General features: G+C 51.1%; 1 long non-coding RNA gene across 2 annotated transcripts; it reads left to right on the forward strand.

Annotated features, from left to right (window-relative positions):
• Positions 1-4,397: 4,397 nt before the first annotated feature.
• On the forward strand, positions 4,398-9,743 carry LOC119864907. Of its 2 annotated transcripts, none has more exons than XR_005368296.1 (3): positions 4,398-4,635; positions 8,758-9,037; positions 9,606-9,743. It is a non-coding gene; the product is annotated as an uncharacterized LOC119864907 (long non-coding RNA). The 2 variants fall into 2 exon arrangements; XR_005368295.1 differs by having other exon boundaries at positions 9,603-9,739.
• The last annotated feature ends 1,867 nt before the right edge of the window (positions 9,744-11,610 follow it).

Consider the following 11,610-nt stretch of genomic DNA (forward strand, 5'->3'; position numbering starts at 1 on the left):
TATGCCATCGTTTTATGATTTGCAATTCACATCAGTGATGTCCTACACCGCACATTATTTTGCACCTTGCTCTTTTCACTGAAGATGTGTTCATGAATTATTCACGTTGATGTGTAAGGACCTGGTTCATTATTCTAATTACTATAAATGGGCCCACCATATAAGGAGTTTCTTTACCCTCTTCTGTTGGACTGTTGCTTCTGCTTTACGCACTTCTAAAAATAGGATTGCAGTGAAAATCCTTGTCCAGGCCTTCCTTGTCCACGGAGGAGAGTTTCTCCAGGGGCTGGTGGCCTCCGTGAGCACAGGGTTTATACCACCTTCCCCTATACCAGCCCTGCCCAGAAATGGGCACAGGGCAGATCCTTGATATTTGGGTGTATATTTGTGAGTGAACCCTATGCCTTCAGGACCCCCCGACCTTTGCTAACGGCCTACTCAGCTCCTACTCCCGTTTCCTGGCTAAGGGAGCGTGCCCGCCAAGTGGCAGATCGCTGTTGGCCTAAACCAGGCAGGATAATCCTGTTGCTGCCTCCCCGACTCCCCACGCAGCCCAGTTCTGGTCACTGAGCTTGAAGGGATGTCTTTTGGAAAGTCTCTGGGGAAGCTCTGATCCACTTTAATCGATTAAATGGGGCTCTGAGAGTGTCTGCAAAGACAGGCACAATGAGATCTCCTGTGCACACCTTTGCGATGTGACCCTCTGCTCCTCCATGAAGAGGGGATCTATTACTGACCTCTGTGACTGGCCTTGGGGCTTGCTTTGTTTGACCAAAACGGAGAGCAGGTGACTTTGTGGGACTTCCAAGCCTTTGAACTTCCAAGAACGTTGAAGTCAACTCCCGTCCTCTTGCTAGTCTGAAAGCACCATGCAAGGACGCCCGGGCTGGCCTCCTCAAGCAGGGGCTGGCGAACGTTCTTTGTAAAGGGCCAGAGAGTAAATAAATATTCTAGGCTTTGTGGGTCATCCGGTGTCCATGACAGCTACCCTGCCGCTGCGGCACGGAAGCAGACATAGATAATATGGGAATAAATGGGCAGCTAGGTTCCAGTACATCTTTATAAAATCATTCAGTGGGACCGTAGAGAATGAAAGAGCATCAGAAGGAGATAGTTTGCTCTTGCTGCTGCAACAGGACACCACAAATGTAGTTTAGCACAGATTTATTATCATCCAGTTCTGGAGTGATCCAAAATGGGTCTCAATGGGGTAGAATCAACGTGTTGGCAGGATTCGATCTTTCTGGAAATTTTAAGGAAGAGTCCATTCCTTGGCTCTTCCAACTTGTAGGGGCCACCCACACTCCTTGGCTAGTGGTCCTCTTTCAGCAATGCCATCACTCTGGCCTCTGCCTGTGTCATCGCATCTCCAGCAGCAGCAGCAGCAAGTAGCCGACATGTGAGTGAGGCTGTCTTCAACAACAGAGTCGCTGCTGAGCCATCACCTGACTGCTGTCCCATGAGGGAGCCCAGTAGACCAGTAGAAGAACTGCCACCTGCCAGCCCAGACTCTGACCCTGACTCATGAACTAATAAATAATTGTTTTGAGTCACTAAATTATTTTTTTAGGATTTTATTTATTTATCTGAAAGAGAGAGAGAGAGAGAGCATGCATGATCAGAGGGAGGAGGAAGGGGCAGTGGGCGAGGGTAAAAAGCAGACTCCTTGCTGAGCAGGGAGCCTGATGCGAGGTTTCAATCCCAGGCCCCCGAGATCATGACCTGAGCTGAAGACAGACGCTTAACCGACAGAACCACCCAGGAGCCCCCAAGTCACTAAATTCACGGTGGTATTTTATGCAACAGTGAATGATCGAATGATACAGGAATAGATGCGAATAGCGCCACTATTCTGGGCCCTTCTCTTACTTTTCTGCCTTGAGAGTAGTTGCGATTATCTGGAGCTGTAGCAGCCGTTTGGCAACCTTGAGGGAAAGCAAACAGAATCATGATATGATTGGCTTTGATATCACTGTGCTGCCAAAATAACAAGTTTTTGTTCAGGTTTGAATTTCTTCTTATGTGAGACAATAAACCCCCATTTATTATAATGCTTTAATTCTAGTTATTTTCAAACTGAAGATTTTCTAATGAGGGTGATACGTGGAATTGTTAAATCGTCATATGGTACACCTGAAACGAATATTACACTGTATGTTAGTTAACTCACCGGAATTTAAATAAAAACTTAAAAAAAAAAAAAAGAAGAAGAAGAAGAACTTCCAATGAATACACAGCATGTTGCCAGGCCTCGGAGGCTGCTGGGAAAGGCCTGGGGACAGCCGAGCATTGAGAAGACAGAAATGCTGTTTGACCTGGTCATGTTCTGTTTCCTGTCCCGGGCCTCATGTGGCATCAGCAGAACGACCAGGGGACATGCTTGCGGGGGGGGAGAGCGCGTGGACAGGGCCCAGAGGAGGAATGCTCGCTCGAAAGGCACTTGGGCCCAGCCTCACTGATAAGACTTGGAGCTCCTGTCCCTTTGCCATGTCTTCTGTGAAGAGGGGTGACTCATGGCAGTTATGAAACCCTGAGGCCCGTGTGTATTTACATTTTGCCCTTTCACTACTCTGCCCAGGAAGGTTTCCAGCTTGAGGTAGTTCTCCCAAGGGAATCGTTGCTGGAACCAGGAGTGGCTGGGAGGACACAGCGCTTGACTCATAGGGAAGAGTTGAAAGAGCACACAGGTGAAGGCCAGGTGGTTGCTTCAGTGAAAAACATCCCAAAGCAGGCCCAGGGCCAGCCTGGGTCCCCTTCTCCTGCACCTTCCTTCTTTCTAGAAGGTTCCAATTCAATCTGTGTAGAAAATCCCCCATACTTCCTTATACAGACGCACACACACTCACAGACACACACATAGACTCATACACACAGACTCACCACACACATACAGACACACACATAGACATACACAGACTCGTACACAGGCACGCAGAGACACACAGAGACACACACAGACTCATACACACAGACTCACACACACACACAGACACAGAGATACACAGACTCATACACAGGTACACAGAGACACAGACACACACTCACAGACACAGAGACACGCATAGACACACACAGACACACACACAGAGACACACATACAGAATCATAGACACACACAGGCACCCAGAGACACACACAGACTCATACACACAGACACAGAGACACACACAGACACACACAGACACACACATAGACACATACACAGACTCATACACATACACAGAACCCCCCCCCCCCAGGAATGTGCTCTCTTTTAATTGTCAAAAGCTCTTTTCTTCTGCATTTTGAAGGTGGTACTAATGGCTAATGTTTATTGACTGCTTACCATAACCCAGGCCTGTGCCAAGAGCCTTACTTGCATTAGCAAAGAAAATTCTCACAGGAAGCCGTAGGTAGGGTTTTTAAATGCTCATTTGACAGACAAGGAAACTGAATACAGAGAGATGTGAATGCAGAGACTTGTCCAAGGTCATATGGGCTGTAAGCCATGCAGCCGGATGAAAAATCAGGCGTTCTGGCTCTGGAGCTCAAACTCTCCTCTCTTTTTTAAAGATTTATTTATTTACTCATGAGAGACACAGACAGAGGGAGAAGCAGGCTCCCTGCAGGGAGCCCGGTGTGGGACTCGATCCCAGGACCCCGGGATCATGCCCTGAGCCAAAGGCAGACGCTCAACCACTGAGCCACCCAGGGGCCCCAGATCGCAAACTCTTAACCACAACCCCACCTCGCCTGCAGAGGAAGAAAGTCAGGCTCAGAGAAGTTAAGTGACCTGCCAGATGTTGCAGGGTCCTGATGTGCCCTTGGGTCAGTCTGGCCACGAGGTTCCTTGTTCTTGCTCCCTCGCTGAGGCGTCTGTTGCCTCTGAACCCACTTGACAGCACCCCTTGTCCCCAGCATAGGCCCCCATCTGTGGTGAAGTGAGCCCCAGACCAGGAGTGTGAAGGTCAGATCTGTGCCTCATTTCTGTCCTTTACTCATTCCGTGACCTTGGGCAAAACAGTTTTGTCATCTGTAAATGGAGACTTGGGTTGGCCCCTCCCAGCCGAGAGGATTTTGTTGATCAAATGCAGTTAGGGGTGTGGACAAGCTGGATCAACTGTGGGGTTGTTGGTGGTGTTCTTGTTGCTTTTCTAACACCCAGCCTCAGGATAACTGTTCTCTGGACTAGCATTTGACCTGCAGGGCCTTGTTCTGGCAGCTAGGTGACTTTGGGGTTTCCTGCTGCTGCTCAAAATCACCACCCTCCATAAAATGCTCAGGGATGCAAGGGTTTAGCAATGGTTATTGCGTCAGGAAAACTCACTGAATAGCCCCATTCTATCCTCTTCCCCGCCCAGGTGCTGGCTGGGAGGCCAACAGGAGGTAGAGCACCCAGGGGGAAGGATAGGTATTTCCTTTCCCACCACCCAGAAGGGCCTGTGGCAGGGACGGTGGGACCTCGGGTCTATCCCAAATGCCCCCTGCGAAGTGCTTAGTCCTCTGGGAGATATGAGGAGAATCAGGAAGCCAAAGCCAGACTGTGGAGTGGGGGAGTCGGGGTTGGCAGGAATGGATTGGGCCGCAGCCCTCCACCCCCACCCCACCCCAAGGAGCTCGAAGTCCTCCCTTGCCGCTAATCAGCTGTAACCCAGGGTGAGTTGCACACCCTCCCTGAGCCAGATGGGAGCCATAATTCAGCCCAATCCCATAGGGAGGTCACTGTGCACACGGACCTGCACTTTTTAAATTTAGTCTTGGGTAAAGGGTTAGCCACGACTGTGGTTGTTACTACTCCATGACTCTGTCTGGCCTGGTGGACCCCAGATCACTGTGGAAAATCCATGGCTTCAGTCACTTGGGTCCTGCCACCATGACCTTGAAACAGTTCCTCTGACCTCCGTGAACCTCCTTTTTGGGGACGGAACTACACCCACCAAGCCTGTGGGGGCAGTGGTGTGAATTCAATGAGAAAATGGGTCTGCAGGACCCAGCCCAGTGCCTGGTGCAGAGGAAGTGCCCATCAATGGTGGCCTTTATTACGACTCGGGCTTGGACAGGACCCTGAGGGAAGCCGAGCTTCTGGGAACAGAGGAAGGATTGTGCCGAGGTGAATGGGGGAGGGGGCCCGGGGCGGTGAGCGTCCTCGCCCTCCTAGGCCGGCCAGCCCTGCTTGCACTCTCCTCTTTAGGGTGGCATTTATTCTCACAGCCTGGGAACAGCGAAGGAGAGGGACCCTTCCAGGATGTGGCACCCTTGGACTTTTCCCATGCCCTCTGTTCCTATCCAGGGGCTGGCAACACATCTGTAACCCTATCCTACCCCACGAATCATTTTCCCACAATCATTTGGGATGTGGACTCTCAGATGATTGTCACCCCTGAAGGCAAGGGGTGGGTGCCCCCAAGCAGAAGTGTGCCGGGGCTGCCAGGGTGGGCCTCTCTTCCCCGTTCCATGCTCAGCGATCTCCTGCGGGTTCTTGAGAATGGTACTTACATCATGGAGATCAACAAATATAACAACCCAGCACCGATGGTCACAGGTTTACCAGCACCCCACTGTCCCCCAAGAACTTGGAAATGAGGTTGTTAGAATTAAAGCAGGATGGTCATCATTGGTGGAGACCAGAGGACAGACCCATGCAACCCCCCAACTCCTAGCAAGGTCAACTGGGGGGTGATGGTATTTCGGTGGGCAGGAATCTAGTCCAACAGTTGGCCTGATGTCTATTTGGAGAAAGACAGGAATGGGCTGGTGTGAGCAGAAAGGGAGCCGGTCAGAGAAGAAGCATCGGGCAGCGTCCATGGGGTGAGGGGCAGCCGTACCGACTCTCACAGGTGTTGCCAGCTGACTGCCCAGCGTCCATCCCATGGACTTCCTTCTCCAGAACCCCACTTCCCTCTCCCATGCAGCTGCGCGCTGCACTGACTGCACGCCAGGGGTGGCCTGGTCTGATCTAGTCCAATTATCGGCCGTATCAGCCAGCTAGGGCTGCCATAGCAAGACACCACAGACTGGGTACCTCAAACAATGGAAATTTATTTTCTTATGGTTCTGGAAGCCAGCAGTCCAAGATCAAAGTGCTGGCAGGGTTGGTTTCTTTTGAAACTTCTCTTTGGCCTCCAGATGGTCACCATGTCCTCACAGGGTTGTCCCTTGGAATGTTTGTTATCTATGTCCTAATCTCCTCTTCCTAAAGGACACCAGCCATACTGAATTAGGATCCACCCATGTGACTTCATTTTAACTTAATTACCTCTTTAAAGGCCCTGTCTCCCCAGAGAGTCACGGTCGGTCGTAGGTACTGGGAGTTATGGTTTCAACATGTGAATTTGGAGGTAACACAATCCAGCCCATAGCATCGGTCATTGGTTAGGGCATGGGCATGTGACCCACATCTGGCCAATGGTAAGAGAAGATGACCACTGGGGGTGGCGAAGGGGCCTCTGAGGAAGCTGGCTTTCCCCCTCAAGGCTAGCACAGGGAGAGATGCTTTCTTCTGCCTTTGACCATTGTCCTACTGGGGTGTGGCATCTGCGTCTGCTGCAGTGTGCTGAGGCCAGCCTGGGGGTGGAGCCAACACGGGGGCTAGGGACATGGAACTAACTCTCCATGGTTGAGTTGGTGAATCAGCCAACCTTGGAATCTGCCCCAAATCGTCCGTTGGGTTTAAGATGATGCAAGTCGAGGTTTTGGTTACACCTGCAAACCTCCTGATTGCTGTCTAAAGCAGAGATGGCCAGGGATCCACCTACGTCCCCTCTTTCCATCAACCTGTGCACGGCTGGACACATTCCCCAGCTTCTCCGGATGTTGGGGGTGGCCTTGGGACCAAACACTCACCAGTGTGAGAGAATGTGAAGGGGAGTGGAGGGCACATGTGCCATTTCCGGGCTGAAGTGGGTGTGCCTCCTTCGCGCCCTCCCTGCTTCCAGCCAGCCGGAACCTGATGGGGCTGAGCCCAGGAACCCCATGTGGTTGAGGCGTAGGAACCCCAACAGGGAGAGAGCCCGTATCTCTAAATTTTGCCAGCCGAGAAACTCCTCAGCTCAGGAGGGGACAGGGGAGAGAAACAAGACCCTGCAGTCCTTTGTGGTCTCGTGTCCACTGTCATTGTCATAGCGGCAGAGCTGTGCCCTGACTACCATCCTTGCTCTGTGAGCGGGGAGGGAGTTTTGCCAGAACAAACTTGATGACCAATGTTTCCTCAAGAAGACTTTCCCTCTAGGGTCAGAGATGGCTTCCAGCTACCGGCCTGAAATAGACTTCTTCCTATCTGCCAAGTCCCCTTTGTGGATCCCGTTAGTGTCCGCAGCTTTCCGATAATGTGGCTTCCTGTGGGTGGCTCATCTGGGCGAAGCGAATGTTTTCATTGATCTGCTGATGCATCCATCCTGGTCTCTGGATGCCTGCTGCTACCCACGTCACTCTCACACAGCAAGTTCTGGGAACCCTGCCCCAGTGGATCTGTCCCTGCTGGGGACCCACACGCTGCAAGGACAGCGTCGGCTTCCAGGGTCTGGTCTACACGGGGCCTTCTGGCACAACTGACCCTTCCCCCTCCTGTGTGTCCCTCTTCTAGTATTTACTTCACTCTGCTCATGTTCAGTGCTCTGCAACACGGCCTTCCTCACCGTTCTGCTGGGAGTTCGCTGGGGACAGGGCTGCTCCCTACTTCCGACCTCTAAGATGACACTGGGCACACAGGAGGAGCTCAGTAAACCTGGGCCCCCTGATGAGCAACTCTGGCCAAGGACAAAGACCCCCTTCTAGAGCCCTAGGCCAGGTTCGTCCCAATGTACAGAGCAGGAGCACTCTTCCAAGGGTTAGAGCAAGTTTTGATAAATGGAATTGTGTTTTACATGAGCTAGGTAAGGCCTCCCCTCCGAAACCTACAGGTGAGGCCTTTTGTGATCTCATCCCACCATTTAAGCAGAGGCACTTACTCTGTAGTTTGTTTGTTTTGAAGATTTTATTTATTCATGAGAGACACAGAGAGAGAGGCAGAGACATAGGCAGAGGGAGAAGCAGGCTCCTCGCTGGGAGCCCGATGTGGGACTCGATCCTGGACCTCGGGATCATGCCCTGAGCTGAAGGCAGACACTCACCTGCTGAGCGTCCTTACTCTATAGTTTCTTAAAGAGAAGGAATGAGGACAGAGAGAAAGAGAGAGAGAGAGAGAGAGAGCGAGCACGAAAGCGCCCGAGGAAGGATGTGGAGAGAAGGAACAAGAGGAGCACAAGTGCCCTGACGTGGGCACCCTTGGGTGTGAGTCCTGGCTGCCATCTTTCTAGCTGTGTGATCTTGGGTAAGTTCCTTAGCTTCTCTGATCCTCTCTTCCCTCAGCTGACAAATGGAGGTGATAATACGGATTTGTAGGGCTGTTGTGAGGATCAATGAGATAATGTTTGCAGAGCACGGTGGTGACAGAGAGTGGGCATCATGAGCGCAGGTGGCTTCCCTTCCCCAAAGAAGCAAATCGTCTCTGACCAGGCATCCTCCCCAGGAAGGAGGTTGCCTGAACCCGCAGACAACTACCCCTCAGCAATCTTTCACAGGGCGCCAGACTGTTGTCTACCAGATTTATGTAAAGTGAGTTATGGTATCTGTGCCAACTGCTTGTCAGCTGTCCCTGCAGCCCCAGTTCCTCAGATCAGAGAAGAGATGTCCATGCTGAGAGCAGGGGGGCCAGAGCCAGCGGGGCCAGGAGTGGGGTGCGGCCCACCATGGCCTCCCTGATGACTGGCCTTCCAACCTCTCCGCGATTCCCATTCCCAGGAACTGGCCATGAAGATGTGCCGCAGCAGCTGGTGACCTGATGGGATGTGCCCCCAGACCACTCTACCCTTCGGATCACAGTCTGCAACCATCCATCCTCGGGAGCCTTGCAGAAGAGCCGCAGATCTAGAGGATGTTTTTGCTCTTGTTTTTATTTTTTAAGCGGAAAGCCCGGAATCTGAACAGTCCTGTGCACAGGGCCAGCTTCCTTTGAGAATGAAGGGAGACGGGCTTGGCTGGCTTCCACCACGGGCTAGTTCACGCTGAGTGAGGGGAAATGGTATGTTCGAAGAGGCAAGGTGAATTACTGCAGACCTCAGATTAGATCACGGCCCGTTAGGAACTTTTTTTTTCATAAAAAAGAAAAAGCAGGCTGTAGGATACGTATGTATGTACGCGTGTGTGTATATAGATCTTTGTATGCATATTTTTAATACACAGATTTGTATATATAGTTTATATATATGTATATATATTTTTATTTTATTATTTTATTTTTTTTAAAGAATTTATTTATTCATTCATGAGAGACACAGAGAGAGAGGCAGAGACTCAGGCAGAGGGAGGAGAAGCAGGCTCCATGCAGGGAGCACCATGTAGGACTCGATCCGGGGACTCTGGGACCATGCCCTGAGCTGAAGGCAAATTCCCAACTGCTGAGCCACCCAGGTGTCTATATTTATATATAGATATATATATAGATATATGTTTATGTTTTGGGATGATTCACTGGTGAGGCAAAGTAGTAAGGTCTGAGCACAGGGGCCTCCCCAAGTTCTGAGAGATGCTCCAGGGACTGTGGGCCAATGATGTGAGTGTTGAGAAAATGCTTCTGTTCCCATCAGCAGAGCTTACCCTGATCCTGGCAGAAGATAAGAAAGAGTCTCTGAGGGATTCCTGGGTGGCGCAGCAGTTTGGCGCCTGCCTTTGGCCCAGGGTGCGATCCTGGAGACCCGGGATTGAATCCCACGTCGGGCTCCCGGTGCATGGAGCCTGCTTCTCCCTCTGCCTGTGTCTCTGCCTCTTCTCTCTCTCTCTCTCTCTCTCTCTCTCTGTGACTATCATAAATAAATAAAAATTAAAAAAAAAAAAAAAAAAAGAAAGAGTCTCTGATCACATGGTCGTGAAACCTGGCCTGCACTCTGCTGGCTGAGCCCTCTGCCCAGGTGTGGGGTGGCGCCCATCCGGAGGTCAGGGCATCCTTTTCTAGTTAGCATCTACAGGTGTCCTGCGGGCAGGCGGGGCCCTGCCTTATAGATGTCCTGATTTATATGGGACGGTTCCAGAATGTTGTTCTAGTCATCTACTGCTGTGTAACAACCCGCCCTAAAACTAAGGGGGTTAACAATTCTGTAGATCAAGAATTCAGAAAGGGACACAGTGGGCATGGCTCTTGATGTTCTGGGGGCCTCGGCTGGGAAGGCATGGATGACCGAGGCTGGAGGATCACCCTCAAGGTGGCTTCCTCGCTTACCTGTCTGGCAGCTCCGCTGGGTCTGTCAACTGGAAGGCGTACTGTCCTCAGGGAGACAGAATTACTATTATTATTTTTTAAAGATTTTATTTGTTTATTTGAGAGAGAGAGACAGAGCACAAAGGGAGAGGGAGAGAGAGAAGCAGACTCCTTGCTGAGCAGGGAGCCCAACGCAAGGCTCGATCCCAGGACCCTGAGATCATGACCTGAGCTGAAGGCAGACGCTTAACAGACCGAGCCACCCAAGTGCCCCAATTCATAGCTGGCCACACAGGGCTCCTGTTGCCAGGGTCCCAGTGAGCAAAGCAGGTGCTGTGTGACCTTATATTAGAGGCCTCAGAGAGGCATTTTCACCATACCTGATTGGTCAAAGCAGTCATCAACCTGCTCAGATTTGAGACTCTCTGCCTCTTAAGGGGAAAAGTAGCGGAGAAGTTGCAGTGACACTTTTCAAACTGCCACAGTAGTCTTCGGGGCTGGGCGGATGGGAAGAAAGTGGGGCAGCCATCATATCTAGACTACCCCGCTCCCTCTAGATTGGGGACATCTGCTTCTAGGCTCCAAACCCCTCTCTTTTCTGCCTTCTGGGGTGTAGGAGGGTGTCTCATGGGAATAGAGGACCTCAGGGGAGCATTTCTGAAGAAGCAAACTCAAAGGCCTCCGGGGGCCAGGCTGCTAATGTAAATGTGAGTTGGCAAATATTCTACAAAAAAGGAGTAGTGGGGACTGTGGTGAACTAGCCAGGGCACGCCACACTCCCCGGAGAGGCATCACCACTGCAGTGGCCTCTCACAAAACATGGCTGCGGATGGGATCTGGCCTGTGAGCTCCTGGCTTGTGACTCCTAGCCATAAATAAAAGAATCAGAGAGGGGTAAGGCCTCAGAGATCATCAGAGCAGTGATTTTCAAACTTGTTCTCTCTAAAGCAGTGGAAAACTTTCCTCAAATAAGATCTTACAGAAGAAGCATGATGTAGAACACCTGATAAAAACTGGAACGGGTAGCCTGGAATCCCACATCGGCTCCTGTTCGCTTCCTAAGGTGCCAACCTGGAGCCCAAGGGTTCCAAGGAACCCAGTTTGAAAACCACCAGTTTACATCTTCAGGCAAGATAGGAGAAAAGCGAGGCCCAAGGAAGGGAAGAGACCTGCCCAGATTCATACTGGGAGTTAGTGGTAGAGATTATTTTGAATGTCAAACAAGAAATTAGTTCAAGGTCTAGTATATGGAAGGAGATTCGTAAATGTTTATTTTTTGCCTGGCTCCATGCCCAGCATGGAGCTCAGTGTGGGGCTTAAACTCACAACCCTGAGATCAAGACCTGAGCTGAGATCAAGAGTCAGATGCTTAACCAGCTAAGCCACCCAGGCACCCTGGG

This window comes from Canis lupus, chromosome 13 (assembly GCF_011100685.1).
Source record: "Canis lupus familiaris isolate Mischka breed German Shepherd chromosome 13, alternate assembly UU_Cfam_GSD_1.0, whole genome shotgun sequence".
In the NCBI taxonomy this organism is placed as follows: domain Eukaryota; kingdom Metazoa; phylum Chordata; class Mammalia; order Carnivora; family Canidae; genus Canis; species Canis lupus.